The sequence below is a fragment of the Ostrea edulis genome, chromosome 6, assembly GCF_947568905.1.
Source record: "Ostrea edulis chromosome 6, xbOstEdul1.1, whole genome shotgun sequence".
NCBI lineage: Eukaryota > Metazoa > Mollusca > Bivalvia > Ostreida > Ostreidae > Ostrea > Ostrea edulis.
In genome coordinates, this window is record NC_079169.1 from 25001 (window position 1) to 49423 (window position 24423).

At 38.4% G+C, this 24423-nt stretch overlaps 2 long non-coding RNA genes across 2 annotated transcripts; one reads left to right on the forward strand and one right to left on the reverse strand.

Annotated features, from left to right (window-relative positions):
• Positions 1-2820: 2820 nt before the first annotated feature.
• Positions 2821-4599, reverse strand: LOC130047044 (uncharacterized). Its single transcript, XR_008796104.1, has 2 exons — positions 4356-4599; positions 2821-3067 (listed from the first exon to the last, which is right to left on the reverse strand). It is a non-coding gene; the product is annotated as an uncharacterized LOC130047044 (long non-coding RNA).
• A 12484-nt stretch (positions 4600-17083) lies between these two features.
• Positions 17084-23630, forward strand: LOC125683431 (uncharacterized). The gene is made up of 3 exons (XR_007372952.2): positions 17084-17113; positions 21130-21227; positions 23422-23630. It is a non-coding gene; the product is annotated as an uncharacterized LOC125683431 (long non-coding RNA).
• The last annotated feature ends 793 nt before the right edge of the window (positions 23631-24423 follow it).

Here is a 24423-nt window from a genome sequence, read left to right on the forward strand (position 1 = left end):
GTGGAGGAAAAGGGTGTGTTATAAGATTGACTCGCTGTACAAATCCAACATCTTACTTTGTGATCGGAGGTCTACCTGAATACCCAGGGTTTCAATAACCAGATAATGAATTTTTATGTTTCCTTTACACAAAATGTGTCCCTTGGTTTAATTTGTGTTTTTTAAAGAGTGAAACTCTATACTTAAGTTTCTTTGGAAAGTGAAATTGTTTTCATATACATTGGCCATTTATGAACAATAAATTGTAATTCAATTTTTAATGTATCAATTCTTATTGCATCTCTTTATCTCCCTTTGTACTGCCGCTGCAAAGGCATTATAGGTTCTGTCAGGTATTCCCTTTTCTTGACAGCATCTTTGATATCTAGAATACATAACCTTCTTAGGTTCCTTTATGTCCTTTATAGTGTCTCTTAGGATCCTCATTTCAACAGCATTCCATGGCACATGAACCCTAGCTGGAACATGCCTCACAGGTACAAGATCTACTTGTTCCTTACTTGCACAATCATCCTCCTCTACGGAATCTTCCATTTCTGGTTCAATATTTACATCCTCAGTGTCTTCATTGTCTGACGCCACTTTCAAACGCTCAGTCGCAGTGGGAAAGGAATGGGGTATGTCTTCGTATATACGATACACCGTTTTAGCTAGTGGCCCCCGTAGATGAAACACAGAGAGAACTTTCAGTTCTTGAAGATCTCGATGGGAAAGAGGCATTTTGTCAAGGTATGCTAACAAAGATTTAAATTTGACGTAGTATCCGTTTTGGACTAAACACACGCAGGATACAAAGGCTAAAATATGTAGCAAATCCTGCTTCTTCAATTCCATCCCTCTTAACCGGTGACAGGTCTCCCAAACCCAAGGAAACTCGGAGAAAGAATTAACTAATCGGCTTCTGAATACTAAGTCCTCTTTCTCTAGTTCATCAATGATATTTGTGGTAAGTAGATTTACATTGAAATCATTTTCATCTGCAAGTGCATCTTCGTAGAATATCTTTGAAATTTGAAAATTATTCCATCCAAAGCCATTTCTCTTCCGATAAGACGGGAAAAAATTAAGATGCAGTTCACAAAGTCCAGCCAGCAAGATGGCTTTCACATCTCTTTCTTCATTTTTTATCATCTGTAAAGCCCTTCCGAAAGTCATCGGGTACTTAAAGACTTCCACTTTGCTGAAATCGTCACATAAATGCTCCGCTGTGACGGACATAACACATGTGGACCACGATGGCTTACTCACTTTACGCAGGTCTGCTAGCAATGTTGGAATAACACTGTTTTCATCTCTACAACATTTCATTTCTTCAATCAAAAGGAACAGCGTTCGACTTCCCAGTACAGGGTCATTGCAGGATAAGAAATCGCCAAATGAAAACAGCCTACAAATTCTTTCCTTTTGAGTTTCTTTAAGGGTCCAGTGATGTAAGGGCGGGGGAGTGTTTTCCTCCAGAGCACATTCAGTGCATGAATCCAGACACATAAAGCCAGACAGGCAAGTCAAAGCCCTGTTATTTCTACCATCTCCGGGTCCCAAATTTCGGGCTAGAATGGAATCCGATTTACAATTTAATTTCCACCTCCAAAATATTTCATTACAAAGTTCATATTGGTATGCTTCCCAGCTGGGAAGCATTTTCCCCGAACCCTGGTAGGTTTCTTTTAAAGATTTTAACTTCAGGAAAATGTGTTCAGCAATGTCCTTCAACACGGATAGGAAGCTTAATTCTAGACGTGAGTAAAGGATCCTCTCCTTAAATGGAACCACCAGGGGATGGGTTTCCATCAGGGCACGTACACGGTCTACATGAAAATAGTCGTTGGGATTTATCTTTTCTGGAATTTCGTCCAGTGCGACAACCTGCTCAAGTCTAACTGGAATGCACTCTTCCAATTTCAAGCCGTTCTCATGACAAACAGACATGTATTCTTCGGCTAACCGATCCAACCGTGATGTTGATTTGGGATGAAGCAGATTACAAGTTGCTATAATCCCTGACACGGGATGTTTTGTATTGCAATACATGTGTGGCGTATCTGCATATAATTGCAAAAACCGAAGATTGTCAGGAAATTTACAGATATTTTTCAGTTGAATACCAATATCAATTGCTCGACCATCTAAATTAGTTTGAAAATTGCAGCACTCCCTAAACGACATCGATGGACAAAGACTTCCCCGAAAACCAACCAGTCTTTGTATTCCTTCTCTAGCCCAAAACAGGTGCATATTTTCAGACGCACTCTTGAATGTTATCGCAATATGCGTTGTAAGCTCTGAAACTAAATCAATGTGAAAATCCTTTTCCACATCGACTGTCTGTTCATCTCTTTCTCCAAATCTGAATGCAAAAATCGAACTACAATAATGCCTCGGAGCTGGAATTGCTGACAATGTTTCATCTAATAGGCCCATAATGAAACTCTGATCTTTCAACAAAATTCTCCATTTTAAAACATTAAATAAGGAATTTTTCTTGAACGTGTCTTTCGTCTTCTGTCTGGGAGTCAGTTTTAAGAGACGTGATTGGAACGCTTCTTTGAAATTAATAAAGTACTGGTATGCAAGTTTTTTGCATTGAAAACCATTGGGGATAGGGACCACCGTCGGTATATTTTGTTCGGGAAGGAAAACAATATTAATCTGCCATCCGTAGGAACTGAAAAGTTGTAAACCATTGCATTTGGTCAATGCAGACAATGAATGATTTGAATAATTTCTAAGGTTTAAGTGCTTCTTCAGAATGGAGTACATTGGAATTATACTAGCCTCACCTCTGGGCAGAATGTTTAGGTAAAACACGGGGAATTTAACAGCTTTTAATTCCTTCAACTCCATAACTACGCCATCAACATCACATTTCTTATCTAATAATAGGGAATATTCCCCAAATGTGATATTCACACTGCGCGTGCAAATAACATTTTCCTCCATTCGATGTAAATAGTCATAAATATTCTCATATCTAAGATAATTCGCACACACAGATAAGGCATTTTCGTGGGCTATCTGGCTAACAGAATCATCACTAGACGGCAACAGCCACTCCATTTCACAGCATCTATAACATAAAAAATATTCAGTCATGCATAGTACGATTTTGGAAATTTGCATTGTGAAGGATTATACAAAGTGATTGTGAATGATAAGGTGTAAGGTACAGGGGTAGTGGAGTACAGGGTGTATAGTACAGGGTATAGGGGTACAGGATGTAAGGTAAAGGGTATAGGGGTACAGGGTATAAGGTGCAGGATATAGGGGTAGAGGGTGTAAGGTACAGGGTGTAGGGATACAGGGTATAAGGTACAGGGTATAGGGTGCAGGGTATAGGGTATAAGGTGCAGGGTATAGGGTGCATGGTATAGGGTATAGGGTGTGGGTATAGGGTACAGGGTATAAGGTACAAAGTGTAGGGTGCAGGGTGTTGGGTGTAGGGTATAAGGTACAGGGTGTAGGGTATAGGGTGCAGGGTATAGGGTATATGTTATAGGGTGCAGGGTATAGGGTAAAGGGTGCAAGGTATAGGGTATAGGGTACAGGATAAAGGGTACAGGGTATAGGGTATATGTTATAGGGTGCAGGGTATAGGGTAAAGGGTGCAAGATATAGGGTATAGGGTACAGGATAAAGGGTACAGGGTATAAGGTGCTATTTGGTGTAGGGTACATGGTGTAAGGTGTAGGGTGTAGAGTATAGGCTGTAAGTTAAAAGGTGCATGGTACAGGGATGTAAGGTACAGGGTGTGTTATATGGTGTAAGGTACGGGATATAAGGTACATTGTTAGGTAAAGGGTGCATGGGTTGTAACATGTAAGATGAAGGGTACAAGATGATGTGTGTAAGGTGCTTGGGGCAGGTGAAGGGGATGGGGTTTAGTGGTTAGGATACATGATATCCTCGACATGATAGAGTGTATGTTGTGCAGAGTATGACGTGTGTCCTGTATAGGGTGAACATGCTACTGTGAATCTGTATAATTATGCTAACATACCTTTAAATAATTGGACAAAGCCAGTAAAATAAAGAATAATCTCTAAAATGCTTGTACAATTACCTATTTTATATATACTCTCTTGCAATAACTTATAAAAACATCTTCAATTATTAAGTACAAAGCTCAACATAGTGATAATACCGATCGGTACAATGCATGTTCAAATCACATTATATTGGGATAAACAACAATGAATACGACGTACATTTTTTGTCTACAAATTACCGTCACTCTGTGTTGTTTATCAGCACATATCTATAATATTCCTTTTATCCAAAACAACCCGTATTATCAACAATGGAAACAGCAATCTATATATTGCAAGCATTTACTATTTCTGATCAACTGAACATACCTTTCATAAACTATCTACAGAATTCATTTCGGTTCACTCCAAAAACACAAATCATCAACAGTATTGAAAACTCCACGTAATGACTTCAAAATTCATGTGATTATCCCATAATGCAATTGGTTCTATTTATATGTTCTTATTTCAAATTCGGAATTTGTCATCTATTTTTAGAAAAAAAATCAAAATAAAAAATCAAAGCGCTTGGTCTTCCTATAACCCTAAACCCAAACCCTAAACCCTAAACCCTAACACTAACCCTAACCCTAACCCTAAGCCCTGGTTTCACAGATGTGCGGAAACTTGACCGAATGAAAATACTCCAAGTATTTTAGGAGATAGTGCCAGTTCAACCAGTCTATTCCATCACTTTTTGAGTAGTGTTTTTGTCGAGCTCGGTCCATTCCGGCCAGGTTTTTACATATACCTCATTAATTTATTTCAAATACTTTTATATATTCTAATAGCCCTGGTTTCACAGATGTGCGGAGACTTGACCGAATGAAAATACTCCAAGTATTTTAGGAGATAGTGCCAGTTCAACGTGTCTATTCCATCAGTTTTAGAGTAGTATTTTTGTCGAGCTCGGTCCATTCCGGCCAGGTTTTTCCATATACCTCATTAATTTATTTCAAATATTTTTATATATTCTAATAGCCCTTTTTTCACAGATGTGCAGAAACTTGACCGAATGAAAATACTCCAAGTATTGTAGGAGATAGTGCCAGTTCAACCAGTCTATTCCATCAGTTTTTTAGTAGTATTTTTGTCGAGCTCGGTCCATTCCGGCCAGGTTTTTCCATATATCTCATTAATTTATTTCAAATATTTTTATATATTCTAATAGCCCTGGTTTCACAAATGTGCGGAGACTTGACCGAATGAAAATACTCCAAGTATTTTAGGAGATAGTGCCAGTTCAACCAGTCTATTCCATCAGTTTTAGAGTAGTGTTTTTGACGAGGTCGGGCCATTCCGGCCAGGTTTTTCCATATATCTCATTAATTTATTTCAAATATTTTTATATATTCTAATAGCCCTAGTTTAACAAATGTGCGGAAACTTGACCGAATGAAAATACTCCAAGTATTTTAGGAGATAGTGCCAGTTCAACGTGTCTATTCCATCAGTTTTAGAGTAGTATTTTTGATGAGTTTAGGCCATACCGGCCAGGTTTTTCCACATATCTCATTAATGTATTTCAAATATTTTTATATATTCTAATAGCCCTGGTTTCACATATGTGGGGAAACTTGACCGAATTAAAATACTTCAAGTATTTTAGGAGATAGTGCCACTTCAACCAGTCTATTCCATCAGTTTTAGAGTAGTATTTTTGTCGAGCTCCGTCCATACCGGCCAGGTTTTTCCATATACTTCATTAATTTATTTCAAATATTTTTATATATCCTAGTAGCCCTGGTTTCACAGATGTGCGGAAACTTGACCGAATGAAAATACTTAAAGTATTTTAGGAGATAGTGCAAGTTCAAAGTGTCTATTCCATCAGTTTTAGAGTAGTGTTTTTGTCGAGCTCGGGCCATTCCGGCCAGGTTTTTCCATATATCTCATTAATTTATTTCAAATATTTTTATATATTGTAGTAGCCCTGGTTTCACAGATGTGCGGAGACTTGACCGAATGAAAATACTCCAAGTATTTTAGGAGATAGTGCTAGTTCAACCAGTCTATTCCGTCAGTTTTAGAGTAGTATTTTTGTCGAGCTCAGTCCATTCCGGCCAGGTTTTTCCATATATCTCATTAATTTATTTCAAATATTTTTATATATTCTAATAGCCCTGGTTTCACAGATGTGCGGAAAGTTGACCTAATGAAAATACTCAAAGTGTTTTAGGAGATAGTGCCAGTTCAACCAGTCTATTCCATCAGTTTTAGAGTAGTATTTTTGTCGAGCTCGGTCTATTCCGGCCAGGTTTTTCCATATACCTCATTAATTTATTGCAAATATTTTTATATATTCTAACAGCTACCAAGACAAGAAGAAACACGCTTAGAAAGTAACCTGACAAAAACTGGGCGGAGTCCTGCAATCCTGCACCCGGAACACGTCATAGTGCCCTATCCTCAACCCTCATACACTTATACTCAACGCTTAAAAATTAATCCTCAGCCCTCAGAATTTTATCCTCAGCCTTCAAGAGCTTATCCTCAACCTTTTGAGACTTATCCTCGTCGCTTAAAAATTAATCCTCAGCCATTAGAATTTTATCCTCAGCCCTCGAAAGCTTATCCTCAACCCTTAGACACTTATCCTCATCGTTTAAAAATTAATCCTCAGCCCTCATAATTTTATCCTCAACCCTCACTTCCTTATCCTTAACCCTCATACACTTATTCTCATCCCTTCATAATTAATCCTCAGCCCTCAGAATTTTATCCTCAACCCTCACTTGCTTATCATCAATCCTCAGATACTTAACCTCATCACTTAAAAATTATCCTCAACTCTTTTACATTGATCCTCAGCCTTCACTTGCTTATCCCCAACCATCAAACACTTATCCTCAGCGCTTGAAAACTAATCCTCAACCCTCAGAAATTTATCATCAACTCTCACTTCCTTATCCTTAACCTTCATACACTTATTCTCATCCCTTAAAAATTAATCCTCAGCCCTCAGAATTGTATCCTCATCCCTCGAAAGCTTATCCTCAACCCTCAGACACTGATCCTAAACACTTAAAAACTAATCCTCAACCCTCAGAATTTATCCTCAACCCTCAAAAGCTTATCCTCAACCCTCAGACACGGATCTTAAACGCTTAAAAAGTAATCCTCAACTCATGGAAATTTATCCCCAGCCTTCAATTGCTTATCCTCAACCCTCAAACATTTATCCTCAACACTTAGAAATTAATCCTCAACCCTCATAATTTTATCCTCAACCCTCAAAAGCTTATCCTCAAACCGTGGACACTTGTCCTAAACGCTTAAAAACTAATCCTCAACCCTCATAAATTTATCCTCAACATTCAATTGCTTATCCTCAACTCTCATACACTTATCCTCAACGTTTAAAAATTAACCCTCAACCCTCACTATTTTATCCTCAGTTCTCAATTGGTTTTCCTTCACCTTCACACACTTATCCTCAACCCCTAAAAATTAATCCTTACCTTTATCCTCAACCCTCATTGGGGCTGGGATATATAAGCGCGGAAGCATCACATTTCAATCAGTTAGAGTTTAGCTGTAGAGGACCTGGGTTAGAAGTAGGTTTCCTTTATAGCGGTCCTGTACACATTCTTATTAAATATTATAGTTGGTGCTTAATTTTTCTTTCAGATTTGCATCAAATTTGTTTAACTATCTAAAGTAATGGGTAAGTATTTGATTTTCTTGAATGTCATTCGCCTCACCGTATTTATCTAAATTATCTAAGATAACGTTAAACTTCCACTTCTTGTATTGAAGAGATAAATTCTTTTTAACTCTTTTTCTGAAATGGTTTATGGATAACACATTTCTTGGCATTGAAAAAACACTACTCATCAAGAAAAAATAAAGTTTTATTTATAACTAGGATAAACATTTCACAGGAAGTAGTTTTAACAAAAATCAAACTCGTTTCATTGATTTCACTGATTGCTTTCTTAAGAGGAAAATAATGAATCAGTTATCGTGCAAGTCTTGGATCGCAGGGTAAATGTTGGAACAACATTTCCCCTATCACCAACGATGTCCTGTAAACCATAGCGCGACCAAAACAAACTTTGTGACAAAATAGGCGATGAAATGGTAAAGGCAGCATGAATGCTCACATCAGCTGCGTACACATTAAAAGCATTTATTTCTATTGGACTTGAATGATCTCTATCACCAAATTTGAATGTAATGATACATAGATTAAAATTTTCAATTCTGTGCATCTTTTGAAGACTTTTGTCGAGGGTGTTCAAAATAAATTCTCGGTCATCTAGTAAAACATGCAATTTTCTTATATCGGAAATTACGTTTTTCTTCATTGTACTTCTGGACAAACTTTTTTCATCCAAATTCATTCTAGTATTTGAAAGTTGCTTTCTTAAATCTTCATAATAAGCATACTGCAACTTCTGAAATTCACGTCTGTTGTACTTAGGATAATGCAAATTTCCTTCTCTTGGTAAGAGAGTCAAGTGAAAATCAAAGCCATCCCCTTCTAAGCATTTAAAACCTTTTGTCCATTTCAAATACTGCATACCGTCAGAATTGTACAACTGTAACGGTAAATCTTTTCTCGAAATTGGGTATACATCAATTAAACTTCTCTCTCCTCTCGGTAATATACTGATATACGAAAACGGAGCAGTAATATCTGGAAAGTTGTTGAAAATTCCTACTATACCATCAATGTCCCTAGTGAAACGCAGCCACAGATCTTGGGCGATATTGCCTATTCTACAGTCTCTTATACGCAGGGTTGAATCGCTTTTCAAGAAAGATTCAGCTTCAAAATGATTGCTTTCAAACTCGGCAACAAGGCATTGCGTATTTTCTTCTCCAGTTGTTATGAAAACTTCTGTTTCACACATGTTAACTACAGAAAACTGAAAAAGAATAATTTGTACAATTAAAAATTATAACCAGATAAGTTCCGGTTTATCAAATTCAAATATTTCAATTAGTAATCACGTGGTCAGTTACATTTCAAAGTCTCACAAGAATTAAGATAAAAACAACACCTGATTATTTTTTGCCTATACATATATCCGAAGAAACAAAATGGACGATTTCAACGCCAGAGCTTTATATTTATACTAATGGTTAAGTCCGCCCACATACAACACGTGATTTTCACTTGACAGTGACGAGATGAACCTCCAAATGAACTCGTAATTATGTTATAACCCTAACCAAACCCAAACCCTAACCCTAACCCTAACCTTAACCCTAACCCTAACCCCTAACCCCTAACCCTAACCCTAAACCCTAAACCCTAACCCTAAACCCTAAACCCTAACCCTAACCGAACAGAAAGCGCAGACTCGGATCTGAAGAGGACTCAAAGACGTCTACAACGGAAAACCCGGGAGAGGAGGTCCGTGATGGAGGTCAAAGTCATGGGTGAGTTCCTTTCCTTCATTGTTGTCTGATATTTGTGTATATGTAATTCCATCATTTATTCATCTCTGCTTTCCCTACAGCCTGCATGGTGACACCAGAACAAATCCCCCAGGTGCTCAACTCGGCCTACATCAGGGCCATCAACATAAGGCTGTCCAGGTCACAGACTTTCACCAATGTCGAGGTCCTTCGCCGTGTCCGGAACTTGAAGTTCCGTCTCCTCATAGACAACGGTCAGCGCATCAGAGCCCTGATGGGGATCACCCCGCAGGTCATAGCAGATGTGGAAGTTAGAGATCAGGGAGCGATACTAATGGCAAGTTATTTTTAAAAGATTACTTAGTTACTTTTCTTGATATTGATTGGCATGTTTCTAATGATTTCTTTATTGACAGGTCACCAGGCACAAGACGGGTTATGTGGCGCCAGCCGTTTTCGCCGTGATGCAACCACTGTGTACGATGTTACTAAACTTCATTACTGGCTTCCAGGGACTCACAGGGTAGAATCACCACAGGATGCGGGAGGAATCGATCTGGGTGACAGTAGACCAGATAGATGGACCCGTCCGTCCACTGTCGAGACAGGGCGTGTACGCCGGCCTAACCCAACTATGGTGTGCGGTCCACGGACCAGACAACCAGCTCTCAGCATCCCAGTACAGGAAGGCGGTGGCCACCTAAACTCGACGGGCTGATCCATGGATACGGGAGATGCTGGCACGCCTCGGAAACCAATGACAGGTTTTACAACCTTGCCAGGGCAAGAGACTCGGCCTTCTTCGTCACTGGAAGGATCCAAGGAGCTATGACCGGGCGGTTGAGGCCCCTGCCAGAGGTAAATCTTTTCTTCCACTGATTGAATTGTGTAACACTTTCTTGAAAACTTCGTTATTTTTATTTCAGCCAGACGCCGTCACCAGCCCCAAGCACTTCCTGGGACACTACGATAAACGAGGTAAGATTCTCTCTTCTATCGAACATCTTCACTTCATTTCAAAATTACATCTTTGGTAACAGTTGTCTATGTCTTCTTTTACAGTCGCTTACCCAGCACGCAAGGCGGTCCTTTACGCGAACGGAGGTGGAGACCCTTTGCCGATTGTGTCGAGACATCATTCCGAGAGGGCACTGCGTCCAGCATCAGGTACGCCTCCCCTGGAGGACACAGATGAAGGATCCTCCTGTTGAAGACCCTGTAGAGCCGGCTGGCAGCGGGCTGGCTCAACAAGACTACAGACCGACTGCGCACGGAAATGAGGCGGCTCTCCAGAAGGTAAGCATATTTCTTACTTTGAAAACATTACTTCAATTTATCATCACCCCATCTTCAGTAAAGGTTGTTTATGTTTATTTTACAGTGACCTCTCCTCACAGCAGTGATTAGGTGATTTGGTGAACTGGACACTTGTGACTATAATGAAAGACAGCATTGTTTCATGTAATATGTGGGTGGTGGGTACATGTACTTCATAAAATTTCTTTCAAACGTCTTTGTATTTTTTGTCTTTTATTTCATGGGATAACGCCAATACATTGAAAGCCCCTAACGGACCCCACGAGGAACAATGGGGTCGGTCTTGCCCCAGTAGGGCTCAGCAGCAAGTCTAAAAAGTTGGCCCAACACACATGACTTATGATTATAAAGGGGGCAAGTTGGCCCAAAAAGTATCATTATTGTACCCTTAAAGGACCCTTTGGTCCCTCTTTCGAGTTGGGGACCCTATGCTCCACTTTCGTGAGGTAGATATTTTGACCCCACAAAAAGAGTCTGGTCTGGCCCCATCGAAGGGGACACAGTGAGAAGTCAAAAAATGTCGACCCCTACCCTGACGACCCCTGGGACCCGGTGACCCAATGGGGGTCGAGTTCGCCCCCTGTGGGACCCTCTAGCCCCATCGACCCCATAAGGGCAGGTCTTCCAAAAAGGGGTTACCCTAACCCTAAACCCAAAAGGGGTTTCGGACCCCAACATGGATTGCTTGGCCCCATGTGGGGCAAGGGCTGGCCCCTGGGAGGACTATGGCCCCAGTAGGGCCAAAATATCTCCAACACCCTGAGAACACCAGGTCTGGTAAATAAAGGGTGAAAACTCGTAGGGCTTCGGACCCCAACTGGCCCCAGGGGGGTTAGGGGGCCGGCCCCGAAGGGGGTTCTAAGACAAAGTGGGTCATTTTTGCCCCATCGACCCGGAGCATCAACTCTCACAAAAAGAGGTCGCGAAACATAGGGTTCCCGATCCCGAGGGGATATACGGGCCCCATAGGGGTCGAGCGTGATCCCTAAGAAGGGCCCTCGACCAAGTCTTGGTCCTGTACCTCGATTTGGGTCCAAAATTGGAAAATGTTGGTTTTTGCTTCCTACCGGACTCCTGCTAGGCACTGGGGCATTTGCCTTGAGTGGGTCCGATAGACTCTGAAAAGGCCTTCCGAATGACCCCTAATGGGGTCCCGAATCTCATCGGGACCAAAAATTATGGCCCCTTAAAAAAATTATCCTCAATTTTTGGACTTTCAAAAGTGGGTCTCAATCGTCTTAGAATGGTCTAAAACACCTAGAAAACATGTCCCCAATTTAAGGTCCACCCACTTGGACTTTTTTTCAAATTAGCGAAGTGACCAAAGTTGCCCTCTGGGTGACTAAATAGCCTGCTACGTAACCAAAGTTTCCCGCTGAGGTAACCACGATGGCCTTCCGAGTAACCCAAAATGCCTGGAGTCAAAACGTAGGCCCTCCAAGGTAACCCAAAATGCCGTCCGGCAACCAAAAATGCCTGAAGGTTTTCGAATGTCATAACCCTAACCCTAACTGCATACCGTCAGAATTGTACAACTGTAACGGTAAATGTTTTCTCAATACTGGGTATACATCAATTAAACTTTTCTCTCCTCTCGGTAATATACTGATATACGAAAACGGAGTAGTAATATCTGAAAAATTGTTGAGAATTCCTACTATACCATCAATGTCCCAAGTGAAACGCAGCCACAGATCTTGGGCGATATTGCCTATTCTATAGTATCTTATACACAGGGTTGAATCGCTTTTCAAGAAAGATTCAGCTTCAAAATGATTACTTTCAAACTCGACAACAAGACATTGCGTATTTTATACCCCCCGCAACAAGTTGTGGGGGGTATACTGGAATCGGGTTGTCCGTCTGTCTGTCTGTCCGTCCGTCCGTCTGTAGACGCAATGGTTTCCGGGCTCTAAAGCATTATCTTTTCCACCTACCGTCACCATATCATACATATGGACTACCCATGGGATGAAGATGTTCCCTATCGATTTTGGGGTCAAAAGGTCAAAGGTCAAGTGCACTGGACATCGAAGTAGCAATATGGTTTCAGGGCTCTAAAGCGTTATCCTTTCAACCTACAGTCACCATATCATACATAGGGACTACCCATGGGATGAAAATGTTTCCTATCGATTTTTGGGTCAAAAGGTCAAAGGTCACGCGCACTGGACATCGAAGTAGCAATATGGTTCGGTTTGTCATGCCATTTGTTTTTTACACTCAGAAAAGAGGTAGTTTATAGCCATTACCAACACCCTTTGGGAGATTGGGGTAAGCTGGGCTATTCTTAGTGAGCATTGCTCACAGTACCTCTTGTCTTCTCCAGTTGTTATCAAAACTTCTGTTTCACACATGTTAACTAGAGAAAACTGAAAAAGAATAATTTGTACAAGTAAAAATTATATCCAGATAAGTTCCGGTTTATCAAATTAAATTGTATAGAATTAAGATAAAAACAATACCTGATTATTTTTTTACCTATTCATATATCCGAAGAAACAAAATGGGCAAATTCAACGCCAGAGCTTTATATTTATACTAATAGTTAACTCCGTCCACATACAACACGTGATTTTCACTTGACAGTGACGAGATGAACCTCCAAACGAACTCGTAATTATGTTATAACCCTAACCCTAACCCCTAATCCCAACCTTAACCCTTTAACCCTAACCCTAACCCATAACAAGAATAGATATGGGTTACCCCATATCCAAGAAATTCGACTTTTAATTTACTCGTAGCAAATAATGTGACCAGTCTTGCTTCACTAGCAAACAGTGCGCACACCTGTCATTGACCTTTTAATCTTGAAAAAAATGTACAATTACATGAACAATACTAAAAAAGGATAATTTAAAATCTTGTCTTTATATTAGCTGAAAAATACATATATAGAGTAATGCAAAAATCAAGAAGGTGAAAATCACTTTGTAAATATTTACTATGATATCCCCCTCCCCATCTAATTTTATTTCCTAGAAAATAAATTGCCCAATTGGGTTATTTCTTTTTTAATTGAAAAAATGCCCACCCCAGAATCAAATGTGTGTCCCCTTTCTTGATAAAAAAAAAGTAGAAATATCTCATTTCCAAACCTTTAATCCACCCCTCCTATTTTTTAAAATTTTCTCTGTTATGGTTATATTTGTATTTTCTTATCCTTATGAATTCATAAATTTTGTACATGAGGATCGCAACATATGCACTTATTCAACAAGAAATGTATACATTGCCTTAATAAATTTTATTTATATATTGGAGAGAGAAAAAACATGGGAATCATTTTGAATTGCAGGGAATTTCGTAAACGAGAGATTTCAATAAACTTTTCTGCGTAAACTTCTTTTCCATGCAAAAGTACCACCTAGTACCTCATTTACGCAATACCGAGCTGTCTTGCCGTGAATATTGCAGATGTAATTTTTCTTTACTTTGTTCACTGACAACAAGCAGAAATCAAATAAATTGCAATATAAATGTTGATAAGTTGTGTACCTTTAAAAAAGAAAAACAAAACATCGTCACTGGTACATTTCTTACGTGTGTTATATTTTTAGAAGTTGGAAAAACCCACATATATGTATTACTTTAATAAAATGATTTGATAGCCTTTTGTCTTTCAAAACTACCGTTACCAATGGTAACATGTTTTCCTTTAGATATCACATTTATTCTCTTTTCTGTTCAGTTGTTTTCCTCTGCTCTGATTGCATATATTTAATACCTGATTACATATATTTAATACCAGCGTCTATGAAACCGTGTTGACAAAGCGTCATGCTTGTTTATAACGGTCGATAACTCGTAGTCGTACGTATTGTATAAGACAAATGCCGATGTCAAAATCATCGGCATTTACCAGAAGTGCTCTGTTATACATAGAAATCCTTATAAAAAAGAAAACACACACACACAAATTAATGATTAACATTCTCTCTCAGAAGAAATTGTATGATAATTAACGAACAATAATCAGGAAAGGAATATAATTGTCAATCGAAGAATGACCTATATTTTCGTGAAAAAGAGGAGGCAGCTAGCGTAGGAATATGAATACTTCTTATTTACATTTCTGGTGAAAAAGTGATTTTCTTAAAATCATTTGACGCTAATTTTGTTTTCTTCTACGTATTACATACACATCGATATTCTAAACATTTGCTGTAATGTTGTATCTACTGATCATGAATGGAACTATATTTTTTCAGAGGAATTGTGTGAAGAGTACCTGAATCCAGTAATAAATCTTGAATAGATAGTATGCACTGATCGAATTTATTAAAAACAAATATTAGAGTCAAAATCCAAGTATGTAGGTTGATATCTGATTATCTCTCAAAAAGCATTGTATTATGAACTAAAAAGTGTTTCGATAAGTCTGAAGGAGTGATAGCATTTTGATGGTAAGAAAAAATAATAATAAACAGAACAATATCAATATGACTTTCCACAGAAAAGTGGAAAGCTCTAAATACATGGACCTCAATGTTCATTTTCTTGTCATAGTAACTATCCTTCAACTGTTCAGTAATGAATCCTTAAATGGTATGCTCAGATAAGACTGGTATTCTAGCTTCTTACCTCTGTGGTGTTTAATCAAAATGGTCTTCTGACACCAAAACTTGAGTCACTATGGTCTTTGTCCAGATCCGTCTTGTTGCTTCCTAGAATAGACTACAACTTTACTGAATCTAGATGGACTTGTGACAGGAGGAGTGTTCATCCGCTGTTACACTGAAAGTTGTTTCCGTTCTCAGGGGCTCTCTTCCATATCATATGGGGTGTCAGTCATGGAATGCATCTTCTGCTCATCTTGGTCTAAAAAACAGTCAACAAAAATTAATCCTATGTAACATATCATGGTATATCAAGACTGAGTAGACACACCGTTACTTTGCTCAATTCTGTCTTCACCTTGCCAGTGGCTGATTTAAACACACACACATATACCTTGAGACCAAAAATAAACAAGAGGTCCATGGGTCATATCGCTCACCTGAGTCCTCTTGGCTCATATTTAAAGAGTTTTCCTATTCGCATGTAAAACTTTGATCCCTATTGTGACCCTAACCTACTCCCAGGGGCCATGAGTTTTACAAAATTGAATCTGCACTATGTCATGAAGCTTTCGTGTAAATGTAAACTTCCTTGGCCAGTGATTTTTAAGAAGATTTTCCCTATATATTTGTATGTAAGATTTTGATCCCCTACTGTGCCCCATCTTACCCCCGGGGACCATGATTTTTACAAACTTGAATCTGCACTATGTCAGGAAGCTTTTGTGCAAATGTAAACTTCTTTAGCCTAATGGTTCTTAAGGAGGAACTTTTAAAAGATTTTTTCCAATTATTACTTATGTAAAACTTTGATCCCCTACTGTGGCCCCATACTATCCCCAGGGGTCATGAGTTTCACAAACTTGAATCTGCACTATGTCAGACAGCTTCTATGTAAATTTCCACTTTTCTGGCCCAGCCACTTAAAAGCAGCTTACCTAATAGACAGGGATGTCGCACAAACTCTTCCATATTGTCAAAAAAGTAAATTGCAATCTTCACATTGAAAACAAGTTTTTATCTCCCATGGTGGGTCGTATTAGTCTCCACTCTCCGCCATTTTTAAAATCTGATTGCCCACGCGTGCTCCATCATAGTTCAGAATGACTTGATTCGAGAAAACTGTGTCCGGAACTTTGAATCAAGTGCATCCTTAGTGACGTGCTGTGTGGAGTATGAAACTCGGCGTTTAGTGATTTTGTCTATGTGTAGTATGAAACCCATAATTATAGTAAAGTGTCTGTATACGAATAGGGGGGTAAATAACTGAGAGGGGTTAAAAATTGTTTGAATAGTTCTTGAATAAAACTTTCAAAGAAGATTTCTCATTAATCATTCCAAGATGATATGACTTTTGAACAGAATATTCTGTTGTGAACATTTAAATAAGGTGTGGCACCCTTTGGGGATTATTAGTTTCGAACGACGTAAATTGTCTTGTAATGGTACTACGTGATGATAAGCACAATTCTTCAGGAGTTATGGATATTTGCTCAAATTAAGTGTCTCTTTTATTCACAAATACAACTGCATATCAGCAAGTTCATAATCAGTAAAATCTTGAGAATATTGGAAGCGATTAGTTCGCATTTCTACCGCATCAAGGGAATGCAACATCCGTGTATCTCATGTTATCACCGAGATGGGTTTGGACTGATTTCCAAATTGCCGATAGCATATGATTTCTTGAGGTGAAAATTTTTCTCTGGAGAGATAATTAATTAGATAATGGAAATTTGTTAAAATTTCCTAAATTTGTAGGTTGATTGTTTCTATATAAATTGAAGATCTGGGGTTCATCACACATTGACAGTGGTGTGCGACCGAGGGAATCTCGTAAGTACGTCCAGCAATCATAATATATAAGTGTAATTGTTATAAAATTTAATAGGTTCATTATAGTTCTGTACGGTGTAGAATTTTAGTTAGTTTTAATATAAATCATGTAATATCAAATCATTTTCGAATGACTTTTCTTTAAACCTCACCTGAGCTGAAACCTCGTGTGAACTTTTCTAATTGAAGTTTATTTATCTCCTAGCTGTATCTACATTCGGGGTGTATTTACCCAAGTCTCTCGCAATCACCAGTTATATATAGTGCCAGAGAAAAGATATTGTATTATATCATTGAACATTTATGAAAGGAATGGTAATTGTTATATGTTAAATCCATAAAAATCAAAGTAAGACTCTCAAAAGGATCAATAATATGTAATACCTTCTGAAAGGAAAGAGTAACTGACTCATGTGATACATTTTCCACACAGCCACTCCTTAGGAAAACCTTCAATTTACGGCGCAGGGTATTTTTGGTGCAAGGTTGAGGTCTTATATTGCTTTATTCTTGCATTGCCGTCTCAAACTTTTAGTGATATATGTAGTATCAAAATACCGGAAATTCAGTTTCAAGTCATATGAATTTTGCAGGGGCCTCCGTGGCCGAGTGGTTAGAGCATCGCGCTCAAAATCACACGGCCTCTCACCTCTGTCGGCGCGGGTTCCAATCCCGCTCGCGCCGATAAGTGAGAAAGTTTCCCAGTTTACTTTCGGAAGATAGGTGGTCTCTTCCCAGGTATAAATGTATCTGGGTTCTCTTTTCCACCAATAAAAACTGGGCGCCACCAAATAACTGAAAAATTGTTGAGTGTGGCGGAAAACATCAATCAATCAATCCTATATGCATTTCGTTTGTTGATGTAGTTATGTTAGGCGGTGATTCATTTCCATCCTTATAGGTTTTTGCAACAATGACATCTATGTGAAAAGGTGAATATAACGAACAGTGATCAATGTTATAACTCCTATAAAGAATACAAAATTAGGAATATAATAAACACGGACCCCTGGTTATACAAAAAGTGGGATCAGGTGCCTAAGAGGAGTAAGCATCCACTGTAGACCGGTCATACCCGCAGTGAGCCCTAAAACGGAGTTATCCGTAGTCAAAATTAATGTGTGAAGAACGGACTAAAAATTGGTATGAAACAAGTCAGACAGCATTTTGCCCATTGAAAGCTTGTATTTGCAATCTAGATCGCTATAACGACCGTAGAATTTGCAAAATGTCGACTTTAAACTAGCAGACTGTTAAAATCCTTGTAACATCAATTTGTTTGGCAATAGCCTGCCTCGATTAAAAAGCTGACCACACATAGAACAAGCTCTTACATATCGAATCAGTTGAGAGACAAACAACATATGCAAGCGATAATTGAATATTGCTACATAAATAATTATGGGAAGTTGATAATGGAAAAGCTGAAGTCATATCGTTTGTCATAAAGGTAAGTTGTTAGTTTGCCGTTAACATCTATGTTCAATAAAATATCTATGTACAAAGCAGATGTGGAAAACTCTTTGATGTGTTTTGTTTCGAGTTCACTGGAATATATAGTATCGATATATGAATCAAAATTATTATTGCTAATAGATAAAACGACGTCGATATATCTTAATGTCGAATTGAAAGCCACAGAAAGATAATTGTTCTTCTCATGTAGAACTTTTGAATAAGTTCTGTCTCATAAAAATGTAGAAACAGGTCAGCTAATAAAGGAGCACAATACGTGTCAATGGGAATTCCAACTGCCTGTTGGAAGACCTGATCACCAAAGACTACGTACATGTAGATATTGTCAATGAGGAACTCTAGCTTCTTTTTCATATCAACTACAGAGTACATGTGCGTAAAATGAAGGTGGTTTTTAACAAAGTATTTTTTTTTAAAAAAAATGAATCACTAGATATGAATATTTCCTTTTTCCAGTTTTTTTGAAGAAGCAACTGTCTGGTATCAAAATGTCTAGTCTGTAATTTATCGTGAGGATGAACAAATATTCTTAAAAATATTTTAATCAAATATTTTGGATGAAAAGATTCTGTTAATAGGTTTAAGTACTGCACTAAATTCATGATTTTCATTAGTCCCCCCCCCCCATCCCCGCCACTCTGATTTGGATACAAGTGCAGTTGGAAATATGTTAGAATTTTTTCTGTTAACATTTTAAGGTAGTGATGACGCAAGAACAGCGATGGCGATGTAACACTGAACAACAAAATTATTCATTCTCAAATAAATACAACTTGTGTGTTGTAGAGAAGTAATTAGTAATATATAATACAATATTGTACATAGCATGCAGTTAGCATGGAGGACTCTAATAACCATTAAAAATTTGCATAACCGTGTAGCAATAAAAACTAAGAGGCCCATGGGCCACATCGCTCACCTGAGTCACCTTGGCTCATATTGAAAGATCTTTCCTATACATTCACATGTAAAACTTTGATCCCTATTGTGACCCCAACCTTCTCCTGGGGGCCATGATTTTTTTCAAAATTGAATCTGGACTAGGTCAGGAAGCTTTCATGTGAATGTAAACTTTTCGGGCCAAGTGATTTTTCGTAAGAAGATTTTTAATGATATTCCCTATAAATTTGTATGTAAAAATTGATCCCCTATTGTCGCCTCATCTTACCCCCGGGGGCCATGATTTTAATGAACTTGAATCTTCACTATGTCAGGAAGCTTTCATGTAAATGTCAACTTTCCTGGCCCAGCAGTTTTTGAGACGAAGATTTTTAAAGATTTTCCCTATATATTTGTATGTAAAACTTTGATCCCCCCCTTGGGACCCCATCGTAACCCCCCCGGGGGGGGGGCATGATTTTATAAACTTGAATCTGCACTATGTCAGGAAGCTTTCATGTAAATTTCCACTTTCCTTGCCCAGTAGGTTTTGAGAGGAATATTTTTAAAGATTTTCCCAATATATTTGTATGCAAAACTTTGATACCCCTTTATGGCCCCATCCTACCCCCGAGGCCATGATTTTAACAAACTCAAATCCGAAATATGTCAGAAAGCGTTTATGTAAATATCACTTTTCTGGCTCAGTGGTTCTTGAGAAGAAGATTTTTCAAGATTTTCCTTATATATTTGTATGTAAAATTTTGATCCCCTATTGTGGCCCCATCATACCCCCCGGGGCCATAATTTGAACAAACTTGAATCTGCACTATGCCAGGAAGCTTTCATATAAATTTCAGCTTTTCTGGCCCAGTGGTTCTCGAGAAGAAGATTTTTAAATGACCCCACCCTCTTTTTTGCATTTTTGTGGATATATCCCCTTTAAAAGGACATGGCCCTTTATTTGAACAAATTTCAAAGCCCTTCACCCAAGGATGCTTTTGGCCAAATTGGGTTGAAATTGACCCAGTGGTTCCGGAGAAGTCATAAAAAGTTTACGGACAGACAGACGGACAACAGGCGATCAGAAAAGCTCACTTGAGCTTTCAGCTCAGGTGAGTTAAAAAGGCACTGAAAATCGAAGGTTTTGAAAAGGGTTCTCCGGTTTGTCGAATATTTCCCAGAGAGCTGCAAATATGCAGCTACATTTCCCTTACATATAACGAAACAGGGATTTTATTATGTCTATTGACTATGAGGAAATTTACGGAAATTAAAAGACTATAATGAATTGCAATTTTCTTGATATGAGCAATTTTAGATATAACAAATTAAAATCAATCAATTTAGAGAAAACATGGTAATTAAAAAAGTCTCGGGAGAGAAGTAACATTGTCACATCATGTACATGATTGTATGTTTATTGTGGATAGGTCTGGCAGTACAGGCAATTTACTTGATATGCAAGGGATACTCACTCCTCCTAGGCACATGATCCCACCTCTCGTATATACAGAGGTCGTGATTGTCCAACTCTTTATTTTGTATTCCTTATAGGAGTTAGGAGATTGATCACTCCTTTCATGCATCGATTTTGGTGAAGATTTTTCAATTTGAGTTTTCATTTTATGTAAATTAGAAATAACTTTTTTTTTCTACAGACATCAGGAATCGGACATGAAGGTACTTCTCTACTCTGCTTGTCTGCTCGTCTGCGTGCTGTTATCATTGAGCGCTGCGTATACCCTGCCATGGGAAGGTACGAACTATTTACAATATGATTACTCCATTGAAAGACAAGCTCTCAGTTCTTTCATATGAATTTCCCCGGAATGATAAAAAAGGTGATTTTTTTGCAAATAAGAGATTCTTGAGTTCAAATTTCGCTGTGATTTGGTGCATGGTATGAATATCTAATAAAACGAAATGACCAAAACCTAGATATAATCACTATATTAAAACTGGAGAAAAAAGTACCGATCCCGACCAAAATTGATAGAAGTGACTAAAATAATCATATTGTTGCTACATAGTATGCAGTGTTCATCAAGAAATTAGTTTCCTTTATAAAGTCATTTAATTTGTGAACCATTTTACATCAAGGGAACGTAGTTTTCTGATTACAATGTTTTCTTACTACTTTTTTTATAATTCCGATCGCGCTTGGTTCAAAGTAGAAAATTCGTAATATTTCTGAATTTTGACCATTTTATTTCAATTTCTCTTTGAAATATTTTTCTAATATATCTTTTTTCTAACTGACATGTTTTTTGAAGATTTTATCCGTAGATTCAAAAATATTAGCAAATAAAGTTTTCATAGATATTTTTATACGCCCGTCTTTAGACGGGACGGATTATGGTACAGCGATGTCTGTACGTCCGTCCGTCCGTCCGTTCGGGGTTTTCTCTTTATAATTTCATTTCCCTTTCACATATCATGCTGAAACGTGCTGTGTAGCTTCTTTGTGGGTCATTCTAGATCATACTGCAATTTTGATCCATTTCGACCTTTTTCCAGGAGTTTTGCCCCTTTATTTGGAAATATTTATTATATGGAGGGTACATAATTCGTCCGCCCTACTCCTCCCACAGTTTTCAAGTGAGAGCCTTCTTATTTTGTGGAGTGTTTGCATGGGTATTGAAGATGTGCATGTGGGAAGGATTTTGATTTTCTACAATTTTTGAGAAAATGACAGGTTGTTGAACTTAGTATATTTGGAAATTAATATTCTATGGAGGGTACATAATTTGTCCGCCCAACTCCTCCCAGTTTTCAAGTGAGGACCATCTTATTTTGTGGAGTGTTTTTATGGGTATTGAAGATGTGCATCTGGGGAAGGATTTTGATTTTCTTCTTCAATTTTTGAAAAAATTACAGGTTGTTGAACTTGGTCCATTTTGAGGAAATCTCGATTTTTAAGCTAAGACCCTTTGTTCATATAAAAGTTTGTCACAGCCTCATGATGGCTGATACTACCTGAAGCAAAGTTAAACAAATTATAGCACAAGAAAAACACCCTATGTAAGCATTTCATGGGCGTATTATGTACCGTTTGCGGTGCTCTTGTTTATTGTAAAAATTAAAATATATATCTGAGTTGTTTAGGCATGTTTTCTTAGATATTCATATTATGCATCAAATCACAGCGAAATTTGAACTCTAGAGTATCTTATTTGCAAAGAAAACACATTTTTTTTATCATTCCGGGATAAATCACAAAAAATCATAAAATATAACTTAACCGCAGAGCGTTCACCCCGCATGCGGAAGGCCGGGGTTCGAATCCCAGCCGCGACAGACCAAAGTCGTTAAAACAGGTACCGGTAGTGACAGTTCCATCGCCAAACGCTCGGCATCAGATATGAATGTCACGGGTCCTCGGAGATGACCTTTAAAACGGATGTCTTGTGTCACGACAGGTGTGGCACGCTAAAGAAACCTCACTGCTCAATGGCCGTAAGCGACGAGCATAGGTCTAAATTTGACTGATTTTGGTGACGTCTCCATAAGAGTGAAACATTCTCAAAACAGACGTTAAGCAATATACAATCATCATATAAAATACTTCAGAGCTTGTATCACTTTTTCGATGGTGAAATAATACTTCATACGAGGTGTTTTAACGAGCCATTAAATTGAAATTTAGTGTAATGAGCTACCTTAAAGCCCCAAACTGAACATGTGGAGTGACTAAATATCTATCTAGACATTTCTATCTCTGAACTTTTAGATATCTCGAGTACTCAAACAAATATGAACTTCACGAGAATGAAAATTGATTTCGGTGTTTGTTATGTTGTCTATACACAACAACAAACACATGGGTCAGCCACTGCAGAACTACTTTTATTAATGTACATGCATTCATACGCGTAACAATGCTAAAATACAAAACCAAGATACATACTGTAAATCCGGAATACATAACTGTTTTTGAAAATGCTTTACAGATGCTGAAGACTTCCAGGCCAAGAGGACGTACAACCCGTGTGCTGGGGTATCAGATTATGACTGTTCACGCCACCTAATGGGAGGTTGGATCCGGATATTGATGAGGCAAAAATCCTAAACGACACCGGAAATCAGTGATGCAGAAAGACTTCTGATTATTAGCATTTGTGTAAAAACATGTGTATGCATTGGATAAAAGTTATTCAAAATGGAATATGTTTGTCTTAGCTAATTGCATGTAGATATACAGCTAAAATTTCAAAAGCCGCTGTGTATCGAATAAAAACATGCTTTGATTACACTCATATATACTACTCAAAATTTGATAAGGATCACTAGGTTATATGTGTGTAATTTACCACTAACATAACAAAAAGACATAAATTTGACTCAGAAACGTGTTTACTCTGGTTATGAATGAAAATTCATGAACGGCATGAACTTTTATCAATACGGAATGCTTGAAATCTGATAACAACACCAAAAGGCACTTCATTACAAAAAGTTAACAGCAAACCAGAGAAAGAATTACAGTTTTTGGGGATAGTCCATCATTACACTTAGTCGATGAAGTGTCAATACCGGGTATGGCCTCCCCTTGCATCAATGACGGCTTGACAACGTCGAGCCATGCTGTCAATAAGCACCCGGATGTTTCCAATGGGAAGGTTGTTCCACTCTCCAACGAGGGCGTTTCCGAGCTCTGCCAAAGTCGTGGGTTGTGCTCTACGGCGGGAAAGGGCAACCTGCAGCATGTTCCATACATGCTCAATCGGGTTCAAATCCGGCGAGCGTGCTGGCCAGTCCATACGGACAATTGTCTCTTGCTGAAGGTACTGTTCCACCACCCTGGCGCGATGAGAACGGGCGTTATCATCCATAAGGATGAACTCAGGGCCAACAGCACCAGCGTAGGGTCTGACGTAAACATCGAGGATCTCACCCCGGTACCGCATCCCCGTCATTGTTCCTCTCTCCAGGACATGAAGATCTATTCTTCC